This window comes from Alligator mississippiensis, chromosome 3, assembly GCF_030867095.1.
Source record: "Alligator mississippiensis isolate rAllMis1 chromosome 3, rAllMis1, whole genome shotgun sequence".
NCBI lineage: Eukaryota > Metazoa > Chordata > Crocodylia > Alligatoridae > Alligator > Alligator mississippiensis.
Genome location: NC_081826.1, coordinates 161728818 through 161747476, shown reverse-complemented (window position 1 = coordinate 161747476; position 18659 = coordinate 161728818). Strand labels below are relative to the sequence as shown.

General features: G+C 42.3%; 1 pseudogene; it reads right to left on the bottom strand.

Moving 5' to 3' along the window:
* Positions 1–6060: 6060 nt before the first annotated feature.
* LOC102557798 (uncharacterized protein K02A2.6-like) lies at positions 6061–8304 on the bottom strand (annotated as a pseudogene).
* Positions 8305–18659: the final 10355 nt, after the last annotated feature.

Genomic DNA, 18659 nt, shown 5'->3' with positions numbered 1-18659 from the left:
AGTTATAACCAGTGACTGGAAGTATCAACAATAGCTTCAATCCTTGCCAGAGCTGAGAAGTGCAAAATACATCTTTGGCATAAGTGAAGAAGCAGGGTATGCCAAGATGGCTTTAAAACTACATGATCTCCTGGTCCTGGGCTAACTCTGTTCTCGGATGATCCACCAGTGTTACGTAGAGTCACCTGAAGGCTGCTCTAAATTACACCAGGTGCCAATGGCTCTGAGGAATATTGCTATTTCTGGCATATTAGGAAGACACCATTCAGCTCCATGATAAAGTGCCCCCCACAAATCCTAAAAGAGGGAGCACCATTATAAAACCCAATGAATTCACATTATAATCCTTCCTTGGCTAACAAATACCAACTCTAAAATCACTTTATTCAAGCACTGCAAATAAAAGGACCACAGAACCCCTGAAAATTGTGGTAAACTTTTCAGAGCTTTTCATAATCTCCAGCTTAATTTTGAGTTTGCTTGGAGAAAAAGAGAGATTTGGACAGATAATTTTAATTTTTAAACAATTTAAAATGTTTTTTCTTACTGAAATAGGTACAGAAATAGTCAATCTGTGAAAATGGCTTTTCCTCCCCTGCTACTTAGAAGCCAACCAACTGATAGGTTACTGAAAAAGTATGAGGAAGGGAAACAAAAACACCCAAACAATATTGCCATTTAACAGCATGGCCTTGGCACATTGATCAGTGCTTTTACTGAGGAAAAAGATTAAGATGCTTGACTTAGATTTGTTTGCTTTCTTGGGTCTTTTTGTTTTTGTTGTTGTTTTAGTTCCATCTAATATTTCTCAGCCTGGTAAATTGTGTAAATTGATCTTTTATTAGAAAGACAGCAGTTGTTAAAGATTTGTTATTATTTCCATCTTGCAGTGGTATGATTTTTAATAAACTGCAAGTTGCAAAGATTGTGTTATCTTGGAACACAAATGAATACTTTATAAAGGCATGTAAGGAAAATAAATTTCATATAAATACAGGCAGGCATGTCTACACGCATGAATGACTGGTGCCTCTTGAGTCGGGGGGGGGGGCACTTGCCCCCCACCAGAAGCCAGTCAGGTACCGGGGGTGGTGGGGGTTGCCAAGTGCCACCAGCACACCCAGAAGGGCCAGGGGCACACCCGGAAGTGCCAGCAGCACTTCTCCTGGTGCCACTTCTCCACTTTTCCTGGCACCCCATTCCCCAGCCAGCACTCTCAGGTGGGGCACCAGTGCTTCCACCTATTCCCCCCCCCCCTCCCGCCACCTAAGCAGGGAATGCTGCCTGTCAGGGAGTGCACCAGTGTTCTTAGGGGGTGCATGTGCACCCCTGTGCACCGCTATGCATCACCACTGTCTACACAAGACCTTTACTGTAGAGTTGCATAATTTTCTTTACTGAAGAGCTGCCTAACATCTCAGTATCTACATGTGAAGCCCTATTAGGCCATAGTAAATTTATAAATTCTACTGCAGGTTAGTACTTGTAAGTACAAGTACTATCTTGTGGGGGAGTTTTTAAGTGAACAGCAATGCACATGTAGATGCTGACAGGACTGGCTGAGGCACAAGGGTGCTTCAGTATGGGGGCTGCCTGCTGGCTAACTACACATGGGAGCAGCCTCGTACCCTAGCCAGCCCCTCTGCAGTATGTTGAGCTGAGTCAGAGCAACTCTGGGTTTGCAGGCGGACCTCTGGGCCCCCTGCCAGCTGAGGCTTCTCCAACCCAGCTCAACATGCTGTGGTTCTGGATGCAACTGGCTCAACATTCTGTGATCCTGGGCATATGTGCAAACTATACTGGAGTTTATTGCTTTGAATTAATTGCATATGTATGTGTAGACATGCCCAGCTAGAGGGAAATCAGGCTATTAAAAGTAGCTGCTGTTCACACAAGTACTCTGATGCTTCACTTCTTTCTTTCCTTTCTATCTTCCTTTCTAGGTTTCCTGCCACCAAGTCTCCTTCTCCCTTCTCCTTGGTACCTCTCTGTTCTATGTCCAGCATTTCTACAAACTATACAGTTAGTCCAGTAAAAGATATTACAAAAAAACCACTTGCTGGACCATCACAAGATAGCACTCCAACCCTACTACATCTTATAACAATCCAAATCAAGAGCAACATTCCCGTTGAATTAATTAGTGTTGAATTAGACTCACCATACTAATACCTTTCCCTCCTCTTCCCTCACTTCTACCTGTATTTGTTGTACATTTCTGATTGAATACATTATGCCTGTCATCTTGGTATACCAGCACCAATCCACTCTGTCCCAGTTTACCTTATATTTACCTTCCACCCCCACCCACAGTGCATTTATTCTTCTTTCCTTCTCATCAGGTGACCTGATCTATCTCCTAACTCTTCCCTATAAGCCTGATCCTGAAGCCCTTGAAGTCAAGAACAAAGTTCCTGTTGACTTTGGTAATGTAGGATTGAAGTCTGTTGGTTTTGGGCTGTTTTCCCTTCACCTGTTCCCTAGCACCTTCAGGTTACCTCACTTGCAGGTTGGTAAGTACTCTCCTGGTATTTTTTTTTTCTTGGAACACATCATACATGTCACTTGTATGTGAGTCTGTGTCACACTATATTGTGTCAGTTGGAAGTTTTCTGACCGTTGCCATCCCATACAATATAATTGTATAATGGCCTGAAATAGAAAAATGAGACTGCCATTTTAATACAGGCAATTATATTGTTACTACCAGTCTAAGATTAAAGGTATGATGAGCGCAAAGAGGAATGCTTTGGGCTCAGTGCAATAGTGTGTGTGGGAGTTCGCGCAGGAGGGCATGTGAAAGGGCATTCTCAGTACTGAGTTCCCCCCGACTGCACATCACGCCCCAGGCAACTGAAGCCCCCCACACATGCTAAGGTAAGTCCTCCAACACTCCAGTGCTGCACACAAGGTAAACAGGACAAGGGCTCAACCCTCCCCCCACTCCAGGGAGGGACCTGGGACCCTGGGAATCTTTCGGCTGCTCAGGAAGCCAGGAAGCTAGGGGATCCCCCTACAGGCAGCTGCTTGAGTATGCCTGTCCAACCACAGCAGTAGCAGCAGCAGCTGGTGAGGACCACATGGGAGCAATAACGCCCACCTGGTCTCCTACTCATATAAACACTCAGGCGGCTACATGACCAGGGTTATCTTGCATTATGGTGATGGGTACATGCCATACCCCTAGGCTTCCTGGACTGGATGCCCCCATTCCTCCCCCCGTCCCTCCCTGGTACCTCAGAAGTCTCCATCCAGACAGAGCCTATGGTCCTGGCCTCCACGCAGATGGAGCCTTTGATTCCAGGCTGTGGTGCCTGCCTGGCACATCAGCTGGATGCTGGGATCAGGGGCACAGGTACTCCTACTTCTGGGTTGTGCTCAGATCATACTCTATTTCTGTGGGAAAGTATAAGTAGTACACAGTTATATCCTTTAGTAGGAGATGCTCAACTCTTTCTTTCCAATTATTGTCCTAGACTGTTCTTTTCTACATTTGAATGTCTTCCAGTAGAGCACTAAGTGATATGACTAACATTTGTCACATGTTGGTGTTATAATATATACCTTCTTTATTGTAACAATTGATGATCCTTTCATCCTCCATTCAAGGAAGAATTCAACAGTATTTTTGTTTTGATATGTGTTTTTTGTGCGTTTTAAATCTTTCTTTTAAATCTTCAGATGCCTCTCTGTGTTTATATTAAAGAAGGCAGTGCCCTCAGAGAGTGGCTTGAATTTTAATTAGAAAGTGGTGGAAAGAACAAACCCAGATCACAATGTGGTAGAAGTGTTCAGTTCATAAACATCTTGTAGACTGAGAACTGAAATAAATTACTTAGAAACTGGTGTTCAGATATGCAGAATGTCCCTAAAGTCTCAGTGGTTTTTTTTGGAAGATTTTAGGTGCTCAGTGCTTCAGAAGAATGTTGACCCTTGTTGAACACTTGTGCATAACAAACGCTGGAACTTCAGAATAATTAAGAAACTGGAAAAGGACTAAGTGTGATGTTCAGAAGTAAAATTTAATGTTAGAGAACTTTTTAATTCTCCCCCAAAGATATTGGGTCATAAACAGACAAGAGGGGTCATGTACACAAATATGTGTTTTTCTCCTACCTGTATTTGGACTGTCCAGTTCAAAGTTCTCTCTAAGATACATAAATCTTTCATACTAGCAAAGAAAAAAGAGATCTCAAATTCAGCCTTAGGTACTTGGAAATAGGTTTAATCTCTAATGAGAATTAATAGAATCAGTAAAGTACCAAAATAATTATTGTATACTGCTACTTGGGCGCATCTACACATGCTATTAGCACGCAGCAGTAAACTCTGATGCATATTGCACCAGAGTTTATTGCTTCTTGGTGCACTATTTGAATGTGCACCGGGGACTGCAGCACATTGAGGTGGGTTGGAGCAGCCCTGGCTTTCAGGAGACCTGGAAGGTCAGCCTGCCAGCCTGGGGCTGCTCTGATCTGGCTCAACATGCTAGAGGGGCTGGCTGGGACATAAGGGTGCTCCAGTGCAGGGCTAGCCAGCAGGCAGCCATGGTCAGTGTCTACATATATGCTTCTGCACACAACCCCCCTCCCCCCCTCCTCTGCAACAGGGTAGCATTTGTATTTGTTAGTACTACCCTGCTGTGGAGATAATTAGTTCCCTGTGGACTAATAGGGCCACACGTGTAGACACAAGACATTTACTGTGGAGCTAATTAGCGTACTCTACACTAAACATCTCTTATAGATGCACCCCTTTGTCCTTTCTATCAGGACTTTAATTGATTTAATTGGTTTAAAAAACAATGTTCCTTTTTGTTAGTAATCAATTGTTCTAAATGTAGGGGCAATATAAAATGCAATGAACAGCAGAGCTTTTAGAAGAATGTCTGTCCACCTCATATCCCAAGTCTTTAAGCAGATCTAACATAATCCTGACTTTTTGAGATGATGTAAAATGGTAGAACTATGTCCAGAACATTAGTGACACATAAGTAATGAGAGAGAAGCACTGGCCAGAGCAGGAAAGACATTAGGAAAATCATAATACTTCTGTCATGAGTCTCTGGCAATGTAGAAAATATGAATTGTCAGCTAAATTCTATATTCTCTGGATTATAGCATATTTTATACCGGGGGGGGGGGGAGGGGCGCACTACTAAAAGATTAGACAGGGCATGTGTGAATAGATATGTTACTATCCAATAATCCTACGATCTAGCACTACTCTGTACAGTACAAACTTCATGAATCCTGGTCTATCATGCTATCCAGTAGAAAGAAGTAATGAGTACATAGACACAAACAAAATTTTATTGAGGACTGTTTTAGTCAGAAAAAAACATAGGAGAAGACTTTCCCCACTACCCATTAGCTGATAACTTTCTGCACTTTATATCTTATTCTCTTTCTGTCTCTTTTTTTGTTGTTGAAGTTTTGGCCATTAAGGACATAAGTAAGGATAATAATGAACTGGTTGACTTTAAGGAAAATGTGTTAGGAGCAAGTTTTATTCTGAAATGTCTTTTATTGAATGAACTGAATACTTACAAGAGATTTTCTACAAACTGCTCTTCCTCAGGTTTGGGAAAACAGCCTGTGCTAAATACCAAATAACTAATGACTTGTTTTTACACACTCCATGTGTAAAATTAAATGACAAATGTCACTTAAGGAGGCTGTCAACTGTGGAACAAAAAGAAGTTATGAGACATGGCTTCATCTGATGAAGAATGCCTTGAATGTTTTACCCTAGCTTTATCCCAACCATTTATTAACACAAGCAGTTGGTCCAATAAAAGGTATCACTCCAAAAAAACCCTTGCCTCTCACATAATTCTTGGATCACCCTGGCTATGCTATGACTCCAAAACTTTCAAAACAGAAGGCATTTAATTAAATAGAAAACTTCTACGTTACTGCAAGAAAATGTGTTAGTAGTTTATGTTGATTCCTGTATAGTGTAGTAAAAATAGGAAGGATCATATTGTGGATACCCCAATGAGCTGGGATTTAGGGGATTTAGGTTAATCTCGTGGTACTCAGAAACTCATTGAAGTCATTAAACAGTGCCAAAACCAAACGGTGAGGCATCACAAGTAATGGACAGTGGCTTTTGTTCATCATAGTGAACAAGGACAGAGTCTGATGTCAGCAACTTCTTGATGCCCTGGAAAGCATCTTTGTGCTGGTAAGTCCACTTCCACTGAGCTCCTTTATCCAATAAATGATGAAGAGGCTCTACTATGATGGCTTTGTCTTTCAAGAAGATGTGATAAAAATTGAGAAGTCCTAGGAATGTTTGAAGATCCTGTCTCCATTTTGGTATAGGGGCATCATGTATTGCTTTTACCTTGTCTTCAACTGAAGACATCAGTTTGCATCAATTTGATATCCCCAGAAAGTTTATACTGGAATCTCTCAAATGACATTTCTCTCATTTTACCCTGATACCTGCTTTATTGAATCTCTGTAAAACGTCTCTGAGTCTCTCAGTGAATGTCTCTTGAGATGGCCCCATGACCAGCACATCACTGAAGTATGGAACAACCCAGGGAATTCCTGCTAGCATTTTCTCCATGAAAATTCCTGGTGCCACAGAAATTCCAAACTGGAGGCGCTTGACACGGAATGCTCCCTGGTGTGAAATTATTGTATGGGCCTCAGCAACCTTGTCATCAACTATCAGTTGCTGATAGGTTTGAGCAAGGTCAGGTTTGGCAAAAACCTTCCCTCCTCCAAGAACAGACAGTAACTGGTTAATGGCAGGCACTGGGTGTGGGTCCTGCTTAAGTGCTTTATTAACAGTGCACTTGTAATCCCCACAGATGCAAACACTGCCATTAGGTTTTAAAACAGGAATGATTTCTGTGGCCCAGCTTGTATGTACGATTGGCTCGAGGACCCCTTGAGCAATAAGCCGATCTAATTCTGCATCAATTTTTGGCTGCAGTGTGAAAGGTATATGCCGAGCCTTCATAAAGATAGGGGCTATCACAGGATCCATTTGAAACATCACAGGTGGACCCGAGTAATTTCCTAATTCCTTGGAGAATACCTGGGGAAACTTCCTTGAAAGGTTTCTCAGACCTTCTGTGCAGAGACTATTTATACCTTGAATACTGATTCCCAATGGTGAGAACCAATTTCTTCCCAGAAGGCTTTTGTAGAAATCCTTCATGTCAATGAGGGGTAGACACTGTCTAACAGATCCATACTGGACATCTACACTGCAGTTACCCAAAGTTTCCACAATCTGTCCATTGTAATCATGCAGGCGACACTCAGGTTTCAATAACTTGGGGCAAGGGTGCCAAAACAACTGAAAGAATGTGCTTTCATCTATGAAGGATACTCCTGAACCCAAGTCCACTTCCGTTTTTCACTTCTATCCATTTATTACTACAGTTGCAATCATCTCAGAACCTTTATTCCAACAACACCAACACTTTGAATCAAATATAGTTTTCGTATCTCATGTTCTGGGGAGGACTTTAACCCGTGAGTGGTTTGGGAGTGAATGCATTTGCCACAGTCTTTTTGTCTCTCAGAACTGGCCTTTGAGCAGCAAACCCTCTCTATATGGCCCTTCTTACAGGCATGACACTGCATTCCTAAACCTAAACTCCCTTCGTGTATGTTGGCCGCCACAACTCAAACATGTCTGTGGATTAATTGGCTTATGTGGTGCTGTTGGTGAGAGTATAATCTGCTGAATTTGCTGGTGATGATCTGATTCTTGACCTTTTTGGAGTATGTGGCAATTGCTGGAGATTACCTAGTGAATATCTCTCATGTTTATGGGATGTTTACTTCAGATGCCAAGGCTTTTTCTTCTGCAGTAGCCAAGGTCAAATTTCATTCAGAGAGCAGGAAAAGTTGTATTGCTTCATTTTGAACCCCACAGATAATATGGTTGTGAAGTGGGCCATCCAGGAGATCACCGAAGTCACAAAATTTGACAACACGATGGAGCTCAGCCAGGTAATCTGCTATGCCTTCATTGGCCTTTTGGTCCCATTGAAAAATGAAATTTCTGCAGGGTAACAGATGGCCTTGGTCGAAAATGTGCCTTTAGCAGAGCAATTAGTTCACCATAAGTCTTAGTGTTTGGTAAAGCAGATGCTGTGAGGGAACAAACAATGGCAAATGTTTTGGCACCACAGACTGTCAAGAGGATCACATGCTTTTGTTCTGGGTTTTCCACTTTGTTGGCTTCCAAGTAATAGGAAAGCCTTTCAGCATAAGAGTCCCAAGAGGCCTGCTGGCTCACATCTAATTCTTCTATATGACCCAATATAGCCATCTTAACTAACATCAGCCATAGTAGAGAAAACAAACAAACAAAAACGTCCCTCCAATGACAAAACACAACCTGGCCTCAAAATTTTGTCCTCACAATCTAAGGGTGTCTTTAGCAAGCAATCTCATCCTCATTGCCAGATGATATGTTGTGAGTTCAGCAACAACACCCTGGACACTCCTGTGTTGAACTAACAAGTATTTATTAACATAACTCTCTGAAATCCTATCCAGGGTCAATCTTATCAATTGCTCTAGTATGTATGCAAAACATATACTTGCTCTGTCCCTGGCCTTGACCCAGCCCAGTCCCAGTGACTGAAAGGAACCAAGAATATGTCCCCTGGCTCCTCCAGACAGGGAAAATGGAGTCCCCAGTGCTGCAAAACTGCTGCAAAAAACCCTGACCCCTGCAGTGCTGAAAATGAGGGCTTTGACCTAAAAGGGACAGTGCAAGGGAAAATACAATAAAAGGCAACATCCATATTCACTACTAACTATACAGAATAGAACCATAACCCATTAGGAAAGGACTCATTTTCACTAATCCAATGCAAAGCTATTGTGCAGTGGTGTACTGCATGACACTCTCAGCAGGAGCACTGTAGTCATGGGAAGGGCATGGGACAACTATGAACTGACATCAAGGCAGAGTTCCAGCAAGGGCCTGAAGCTTGTAACAACCTGCAGGAATCAGCAGGTTGTTTTACTAGTTGTAGTGGGGATGATTTTGAGGGTGATGCCAGGAAGCTCTATGTGTTTGGAGAATTACTCAAAAGCTCCAAGCATACACTGCTGTCCTTGGTGCAAGGACAGAGCATGTGGCATTTTAAATAAAGATCCAGGTTCTTGCAGTCCAAATGGAGTCCCTTTCATGCTCAGAGCTCTATGCATGAAACAGTCTAAAACTGTCCTTTCTATCAAATATTCCATTTGTTATGTTGCCCTGTGGGGTCAGGCCAAATCTCAGGATCTCAATATTGCGCTGTTAGACAGGAGGGTGTGACACAATTGCACATATACAAACACACAAATCAATTAGGTGCATACACACGCACACTACCAGCTCAGGCACATACACATCCAAACCAGCCTAGGCAAATGCATACCTATCACCAATTCAAACACATACACTATACACCCCAAAAGTTAGACACAGATCACCAATTCATATATCATGCACACAATGCCATATATATATATATATATATATATATACACATACACGTAAGTTCCTAACTTGGATGGTACAGTGTGTATGCGTGTGCTTGGGGTACCTGGGCTAAGGTTAAGGTAAGAAAGTAGGAGTGTAGGGAGTGAAAGTTGCTGGGAATGAAAGTCACGGGGACTGGGATTAGAACCGGTAGATTAGAGGGGCATGGGCTGAAGAGCTGAGGCTGGGGGTAACTTTAGGTTAATTGATTTTAATTGATTAAAAGACAATGCCCAAAGCCTACAGAACAGGGGAGCGATGCCGGCACAGAGGCTGGGACTGGAGCCAGAGCAATGGGGGAGCTAAAAAGGTAGGTTGGGAGAGGGGAAATGGGATTAAGGGAAAGTGTGGGTGTTAAAGAGGGGCTCTGGGTGTGGGGATCTAGAGGATAACTTTGGGGCACCTAGAAAAGTTGCAGGGAGTAGCCGTAGGTGCTGGGAGCTGGAGAAAGGCTCCAGGTGCTGGAGAAAACTGCAGAACAGCTACGACAAGCTGGGAAGCTGGGGGGGGGGGGGGGGTGACTACAGAAGGTGCGGGGGAAGCCTGAAAACAGAGAGATGGACAACAGAAAATCACAGGAAAAGTGGCAGGAGAGACTGAAAGGCAGCAGGAAAGCAGAGAAAGGCAACAGAAAGTCACAGGGAAAAGGCAGTAGGAGCAGGGGGAGAGAAGAAAATCACAGAAAAAGTGGCAGGAGAGACTAAAAGGTGGCACTGAGCCAGAAGCAGGAGAGGGAGAAATGAGACAGAAGTTAGAGGGCGAGGAGCAGAGATTGGAGCAGGGCCAAACCATAGTAAAGCAAAACCCAACTTAGGGGTCCAAATAACAGTTTTATTACACAGAAAACACACTACACAGCCCCATGAAGTTATTGATTCACACCCCCTCCCCCCCCCCCCCCCCCCCCCCACAACGGCAGCAGGAGTAAAAGACTCAGTGGAAGGGCTGGAGTCCAGGTAGGGAAGAGAAGCAGAGTCCAAGTCCGTGGTTGAAGAGGGGGTAAGGGGTGATACCTACCTATCCAGGCTGGAAAGGGGTCCTTGTCCAGTAGCTGTTTCCAGAGGAGGGTCACCGGCAGGGCCTCTGGGTGGATAGGTGGTGTGGCATGGTGCTGGTCCAGATGGAGAGGGCATCCCACTAGGTCTGTCTTCACTGCCTCTTTTTATAGGGGCAGACCTTGTGTGACCCTAGTGACAGGAGGCATGCCCAGGCAAGGGTCAGCCCCTGGCCTACTGAGCATGTGTGCTTCATGCAGGGATGTGCAGTTTTGGGTGTCTGTAATGGTGAGAGTTGCTGGTTCTGCAGGGTCTTTGGTCTTTCAAATGCTGGGTTCTTGTCTCTGTTCCTGGGTGAGGTCCGTGGTTCCTGGATGAATCAATGTGAGGTGATGGCCCTGTCATTACAGGCATTCAGTAGAGTCCTCCTACCATTGTGTTTCTATCATTGCCAATTACTCTCATTCATCTGGAAACCAGTTTACATGGGAGGGGTACGTGACTCATACAGTTGCAACACAGGGGATGCCCGGGCAGATGACACAAGATGGAGGCTTGACATATAAAATGGAAACTTGACATGACTTTGGTTCACTTACAAACACAGGCCTAAACCATACAATATCCATATGAAACAATAAAAATCAATACAAAAATGATAATAATACGATATACAACAGTAAGAATCAGTACAAACCTAATAATAATAATACAATATAAAACAGTGGATATCCAAAACCAAAAACTTGCTACCAAAATAAAAATGTTAAAGCTTATCTTAAGTCTGAGCTCACTTATGCTTGTCTTTAGGGAATAGAGAGGGAGAGAAAGAAACACCAGAAATAATTGGGGAAGGGAAGGGAATGCAGATCTATCATATATATAAATACACACACATGCGCGCACACACGCGTACACACACATGTATGTGTATACACATGTATGTGTATACATATGTATGTATGTATATGTATGTGTATACATATATACACATATATTTGCACATATACATATATGCATATATATGCACACACATATATGCATATATATGTATATGTATATATATGCTTATATACATACATATATAAATATATACATGTATACACATACATATACACACATATATGTACACAAATATATGTGTGTGTGTGTGTATATGTATATATATATATATATATGTATATATACTTGTATATGTATATGTATGTATATATATGTGTAAATATGTATATAAGTATGTGTATATGTCTGTATGTATATGTATTGGGTGTTGCTACAGTTATACAGCACTCCCTGTTTCTGTGGTTACCAGTGGCCAGAGCAACTTTCTTAGGAAATCTAAACCAAAGAAAAATGACATTCTTCAACCAGAACAGGAGCACCTCTGAGCTGGGGGGAAGTAGGGCTCTGGTAGAATACCTGGTTCAGGAGAGCTGGTAAAACTTCACTGTACCAACAAGGCCTTCACACTTGCCTCCTACTTTTTTTTATAATCTTGAAGGACACCTAGAGCAGTGCTTTTCAGTCTTTTTAGACTTAAGAAACTGTCCCATAATTTTCTGAATTTTGTAGCCTCCTGATTGAGAAACACAGTTCCAGATGTGCCCTAGAAGGCATTCTCACAATGCAGCCTGGCACACTAACCCAGCCAGGATCTGCCCTGCTGATGTGGTGCTATATAGCTAAACCCAATGTTTTTGAGACTGGTTTTGACAGGACCATTTAGGAGGATGTAGGTCCTCTTATAGATTAAGCCTCATGTTCCCCAAATTTTTACATCAGTGGAGCTGCTTTTGAAAATCAGTGGGCTGCTTGTCAACTGGTGTTAATCAGTCTAGCTCTTCCGTACAGTCCTATTGATGTCAGCTGAAGATGTTGATAAAGGGTATTCTTATTGCTGTGTCATATGAGTTCAATTTCCAATTACATCATTTGTAAACTAAAAACATAAGGGAGTCTTTATATTACATACAAGCTCTTGGGTTGAGAAGTTTGTTGTTACAAGCCCCTTAAATTAATCCTGCTCCTTTCCATGTACCATCTGATTTTTAATTATTTTTCCATCTTTAGCATGACTAATGAGGGTGATGCTGATGTAAAGATTCTCTTTGCTTCCTGCTGCTCACTTGTCAGAATATCAGTATTTCTCCTGTTCAGAGTTCTCAATGTATTTGCTGAAAAAAACAACCACATCAATAAAGTGAATTACACCTTTTTGACTCGAAGGTTTTTTCCAACTTTGTAGCCTCAAACCAGAAGTTACAGCTACATTAAACATTTTATGTTAGCAAGTCCATCTTTCCTTTTCTCTGCAATGCAGCATTTTGCCTATATTTCTGGGAGAAGAGACTGGCGTACGTGTGGGATTCTTCTTTCACATGAATTCTGATTCCCCCCCCCCCCCAATATAAGCCGACCTTACCAGATGTGAATCATACCCTACTACGGAGCTACTTGTCATTTGCAGCAGTAGAAGAGGAGAATATGGCCCATAATCTGTTTGGATGGGTTTTTCAATAACATGTGGGCAGTTAAATACAGATTTCACGTGGCAAAGACTGAGAGAATAGCACAAAATGTGTCTCTTCACATCTTTCTTCACTTTCTCTGTTCTGTGCTACTCCCCAGTATAGTTTAGAGCAGATTGTAGGCTGCTCTAATTTGCACTGCCCACCAATAAATCAAAAGGGTCACTTTGGCAGCTAGGGATTAATGGGCATCTACACATTCATTAACGTGCCTTTGCTGCTGTGCATTAAGTTTAGTACCTCTAATATGAGGTACTAGATAAAGGCACAGTAGCTGGGCTAATGTGAAGTAGCAAAAAGGCAAACATTGTTTTTGTGATGCTTAATGCACAGTGGACTAATTTTATTGCACATTAGCATGTTTTTTGCCGTGATACACTAATGAGCAGTACAACAGTCCACTGCACATCAAAGCATCTTGTGTGGACATGCCCAGTAAGGCCTACTGTTTTCCTAACCATGCCCCTTCCCATGAGCTGTGCAACTACCTGCATTCAGAGGAAGTAGCATAGGAGCTGCTAGTCAGACTCTACACTTGATGAGATTCCTCTTCAATGCAAAAGGATCATCCTTTTGAGGCAAAGTTGTGTCTATGCCAGAATTTGTCTATTGAGGGAAGTCAGTGCATCCACAGAACGGATGATAAAACACTTTATACATTCATAGCTCTTAAAAATAAAACAAAGTGGAAAAAAAACCAGCGGATTCTTGTATAGCAGTTACCATTCCAGCTCTTTTTTATCTAACCTTTGCTATGATCGAGGGAGCCAATATTATACAAAGACTTACTGCCAGCTGTAGTAAACACTGCCAACATGATCCAAATCCTCTGAAATAAATGCAAGGCTTTTCATTGATTTTCAAGAGCTTTGGATCATAGTAGTGATTGCAGGTATGGTCCCTCTGGATGGTCTTTGTTTATGTTATGTCAATAGAATCAAAATGTCAGATAGTTTGGCAGTGAGTTATCACAGAAACCTTTAATGAAATAATAGCCATGCAGATGGGAGCTGCACAGCTAGCCTTTTTGTTGTGTTGCCTGGTGCTGTTTCTCATTCTCCCTCTTTTCCTCTTCAGGCATTACATAGTTTGCTATGTCTATCAAAATGGTTGATCATTCTCATCAGTAAATGGAATTCTGAAAGAGAAGAAAGAGAGAGGCAGAAGATGGGGATTGTTCAAATTTGCAAAGTAGCATTTCAAAAGTTGCTATAGTTTTGGGTGCAAAATAATTTCATGTATACTTTTCAGGAGTTACTCCTGAAAAATTATCTTTCGATCCAGAAATTTCCCTTGCTTGTTCCTTGCCAAAAGAGACATTTTGCTGCTGTTGAGAATTTTTACAAAAACCTTTCAGCCACTTTTGAGGGTTTTTTTGTGCTAGGAAAACAGATTTTTGTTTTGGGAATAATAACATGACACACAGGTCAGTTTGGGAAGTTAACTCTTGGCATATAAAAAGTGTAGTTGGAGGATGGAGGCTTATGAGAAATGCCTTATTCTTATTACCTTATCTAGTCAATTGTCCTATATTAGATGTTCTTTCAGTTTTAATTTATATCAGTGGGAACTAGGCCACCAAAAGATGTGAAATGCTTCTGTTTTGATTTGGCAGTGTTTTACACTGACTTTGCACAGGTATAAGTGCCCACGAATACAGTATGAATGAATCCATCCCACTAGAAATAAGATCAAGTCTCAAGTCCGTTTGTCCATGGTTAAAGAAGTGGTCAGGGACAGTGTTTCCAGTTCCCAGTCAGTATTTATTGAAGATGGAAATCTCTCCATAGGGATTTGCTGACTAAGGGCTCCTACAATAACTAAGCAGAGGCAGATGAATCCCCCAATAAGGTTGTTTTTTTTGGTGATGGAATTTTAACAAGGAGATAGATGAGCATCCAACATCCATGTCACACATCAATCTACCTAGAGTAGAATTCATTTTTTTTTTTAAGTTGGAGATTTTAAACTAAAACGAACCCTCTCCACTTAAAAATAGCAGTATCCAAACAACCTCCATCTGTTCCCCTCTTGAAAAAAAACTAAGATTCAAGAGTAGGTTTCCAAAACATCCCTTGTCTTTAGTCTTTTTTCCTAAAAAGAAGCTGAAGTATTCAAGGCCGGAAGATTAAATTGCAACATTGCACAGTGTTAATTGTGAGTTTTTTGCAAATTAAATTGTACAAATAACAACCATAGAAGCATGTACATATACTGGGATGTCATATATTAGATAACTAACTAGGTAACTTAAAATATTTAATTTGTCAACAAAATCCAGTTAGAACTATATTCAGAGGGACATTCTAAAATAAGGTAAGGATAAGGAAACAGACACCATTATAGTTCTGTAACAGGTTATTTGTTCTTCGTATAAGGAAGACAGGAAGTGAAAGTGATCATTCAAAAAATAATGTCTCAAAATAAAACATTTCTCATTGAATTTTCAAAATATGAAGTTTGAAATATGTAAATAAAGTATAGCTTTTTCAATTGTCTTAACTTAGCTAATGTCTGTGAATGTTAACAGAATTTTGCCTGAAAAACAAACAAACAAAAATCCTCAGAATGTTTGTTGTTTTTTTTTTATTTCATACACGGGAATTAATATCGTTCATTTTCAGGTATAAAGAACAATTCAGATAAATGTTTGCATGTATTAACTGTTATTAGCAGTGTTTATCCTTATTGTAAAATAAACATGTTTTCACTTAATGAAGTGGAACTTGTTTAGATGGCAATGAAGCATTTGTTGAACAGTAGCAGAATTAATTTTCTTATTAGGTCACTAGCAAAAATAATATTTTCTGGGGAAGGTATGAGAAAAAAGATTCATTAGGCTGTAAAGGACTTTTTAATTTTTTAATTTATGTTTAGATATGCTAGCTTAACTTCAGTAATAAAAACTTACACTAGTCTCCATTATTATTATTATTGTTAGCATATTCAAGAGCTAAGAAACAGTATGCAAATGAAGGGACAAAACAACAATACATGCTTTTAGTTAGCATTATAAGACCTAGAGATTATGGGATATAGAATCTATTATAGATATGTTTTGGGAGAGCAGGTCTTTGATAAGAAAGTGCTTGTTGCTAGGGAAACTTGTTAATAGTTTGCATAGCAAATAGGTTTTGGATGAACACTGCTTGTATAGTCTTTGAAGTTTGTATCTCCCTAAGGTCTTGTGGCTGCAATTTTAATTTAATTCAAACTGTTCACCTGGCCTTGAATATTATTTTAACAAGAATCTTTAAAACAAGCCTTCCCCCTACTCAAAAAACCTCCATGTAACAAGAAGGAACTTGAATTAATCCCGAACTCAAAGGGATACAATCTGCTTAGTCCTTCCACTTTATGAGAGGAGCAGTCAGTGATGCATTTAATTAGGGGTACATTACACTTTCCTTTATAAAACCCTGTTTTCATACATATTCAACTACATATTCACTTCCCATCAAATTTGGATCTCGCTACTATCACCCATGCATTCTCAACCTTGAAGCTAAACTACTGACATGTGCTCTATGTTAAGGCTGCCCTTAAAGATAGAAAGATGCAAATGTTGTATAATGTGGTGGCCTGCTCTCTGGCAGGGTTGGGTCTCTAGGAGTACATAACTTAAGAGTCCCAGAATCTACACTATCTCCCAATAGCTTTCCAGGAGCAATTCAAGGTCCTGGTGTTGACCTATAAGGCCTTAAACTGTCCTGGCCCTACATACCTATAGAACTACCTTCTCCCTTATGTCCCACCTCAGTCCTAAAGTCCTTAAGAGCAACCCTCTGCAAGTACTGTTAATGTGCTATGCCTAATGGTGAAAATAGTGGGCTTGTTTTCAGCAGGCATGCCTCAGCTCTGCATCCCCTTGTTGCCTGAGGCCCACCACTGCTAGCACTTGGGCATCTTTCTGAAGTGCTATAAGACCTTCCTATGCGGGCAGGCATTAGGTAAACAAAAGTATGCAGAGATGATGTTTAAAGGGTCTCTGTCTTATGCTGATATTCTAGTTTCCATTTAAGTAGTTCTGTCATTCTTGTTTTATAAGTATTCTGTTTCTCTAAGGTACAGACATTATACTTAAACTACTATAAGTGATGGCATTAGTGATCAGAAACTGGTCTAAACCTGTAACAGAACAGAAATTCAGTGGAAATAAACTGGTTGAAATGGTTGGAACCTGGTGTAATATAGACCTGGATGGTTGTAGTATCGGATGTAATCAGTTTAGGTTAAACTAGTCCACCAAATTTCTACATCAGATATCCTCTTGACTTAAGTTAGGTCGCAGTTAGAATCCCAGGATGCTTTGCTGGGGCACGCTGACAACCTCCTCCCCCCCCCTTTTGCACAGCAACAGGCTAGCCTCAGCTCATGGTTGTCTGTTCTGGCCAAGCACTGGGCTGTTACAAATGAACCTTGTTGGCACTCTGCTCCTCAGCTCTGCTTCGTGCCTGTACTTGCCAGCTGGGTTGGGAAGTGGGGGAGTCAACACAGCTAGGGGGAGCTGCGTAATGGGAGCTTCTCCCATCCCTAGCTGCCTAGCTCAGTGTGGCTCCTTTCCCCAGGTCTGCACCACACAAGTGGTCAGTGGTGGGGGAGGGGGGAAGAAAGTGGAGGTCTACATTGTACAGACCCTTCCCCCCTCCCCCTCCCCAGCCAGAACAGCTGGGGGGCATTGTATAGCAGAGGCCTCCACTTTTCCTTCCTCCCCCCACTACTGACAGCTGTTGTGGGGCTGGAGCTGGGGAAAGAAGCAGCACTGGGCCAGGCACCAGGGAAGGGGGGAAGCTCCCACCTGCAGCCCCCCTCCCTCCCCCCCGCTGCTCTGGCTGGGTCTGGGAGGGCTGGGTTCATGCATTGGGAACCTCCACTTTCCTCTATCTCTCCCCCCCCACTGCCACTGGCAATCAGCCCCTAGTAGGGGATGGGGTTGGGGAGGGACTCTGTGCTGCTCCCCACCTCCTTGTGGCTGACAGCAGAGGGTTGGGGGCATGTATGTGGCAGGCTTGCTGGCAGCAGCCCAGCTTGCTGGCTAAAAGGAGCCCAGAGTGATTGGTGGAGCATTTCCCCTTCCCCACCAATCAGGTAAGGGAAGGAGAGAGGCTTGCCCTACCCCTACTTAGGGGTGAGGCAAAAAGGCAGACCGGGGGGGAAGTAAACCTGCCTCTTTCTGATTGTCCCATTCTCAATCTGGGGGCAGAGCCTCCAGAGAAGATAAAAAGTCATCGTGCCCAGCACACAGGCCGCTTTGATGAGGGATGGTGAAGAGGGCTTTGAAGAGCTGGTTGAGCTGACCAGCAGGCTGGAGCAGTTGCCCCAGAAGTATCTTGAAGATGCCTCGCCAAATAGAGAGCGGCAAGTGGCTACATCCCCAGCCCTGTTTTGAAGGGAGTGTATCAATGGTGCATAGGTCCAGGAGCAGACCGGACCTTGGGCGCTGCACTGGGCAGCTCAGGTCTCCAACCCCCTGCATGAGGCAGGGACGATGGTGGACAGGCTGGTGTATGGAGGGTCCAAGAGCAGACAGGACCTCGGTGGCTGCACAAGCAGTGTGGGTCTCCAATCCTGCATGAGACAAGAATGGGGCCAGTAGCACACAGGATAGTGCACAGGACCATAG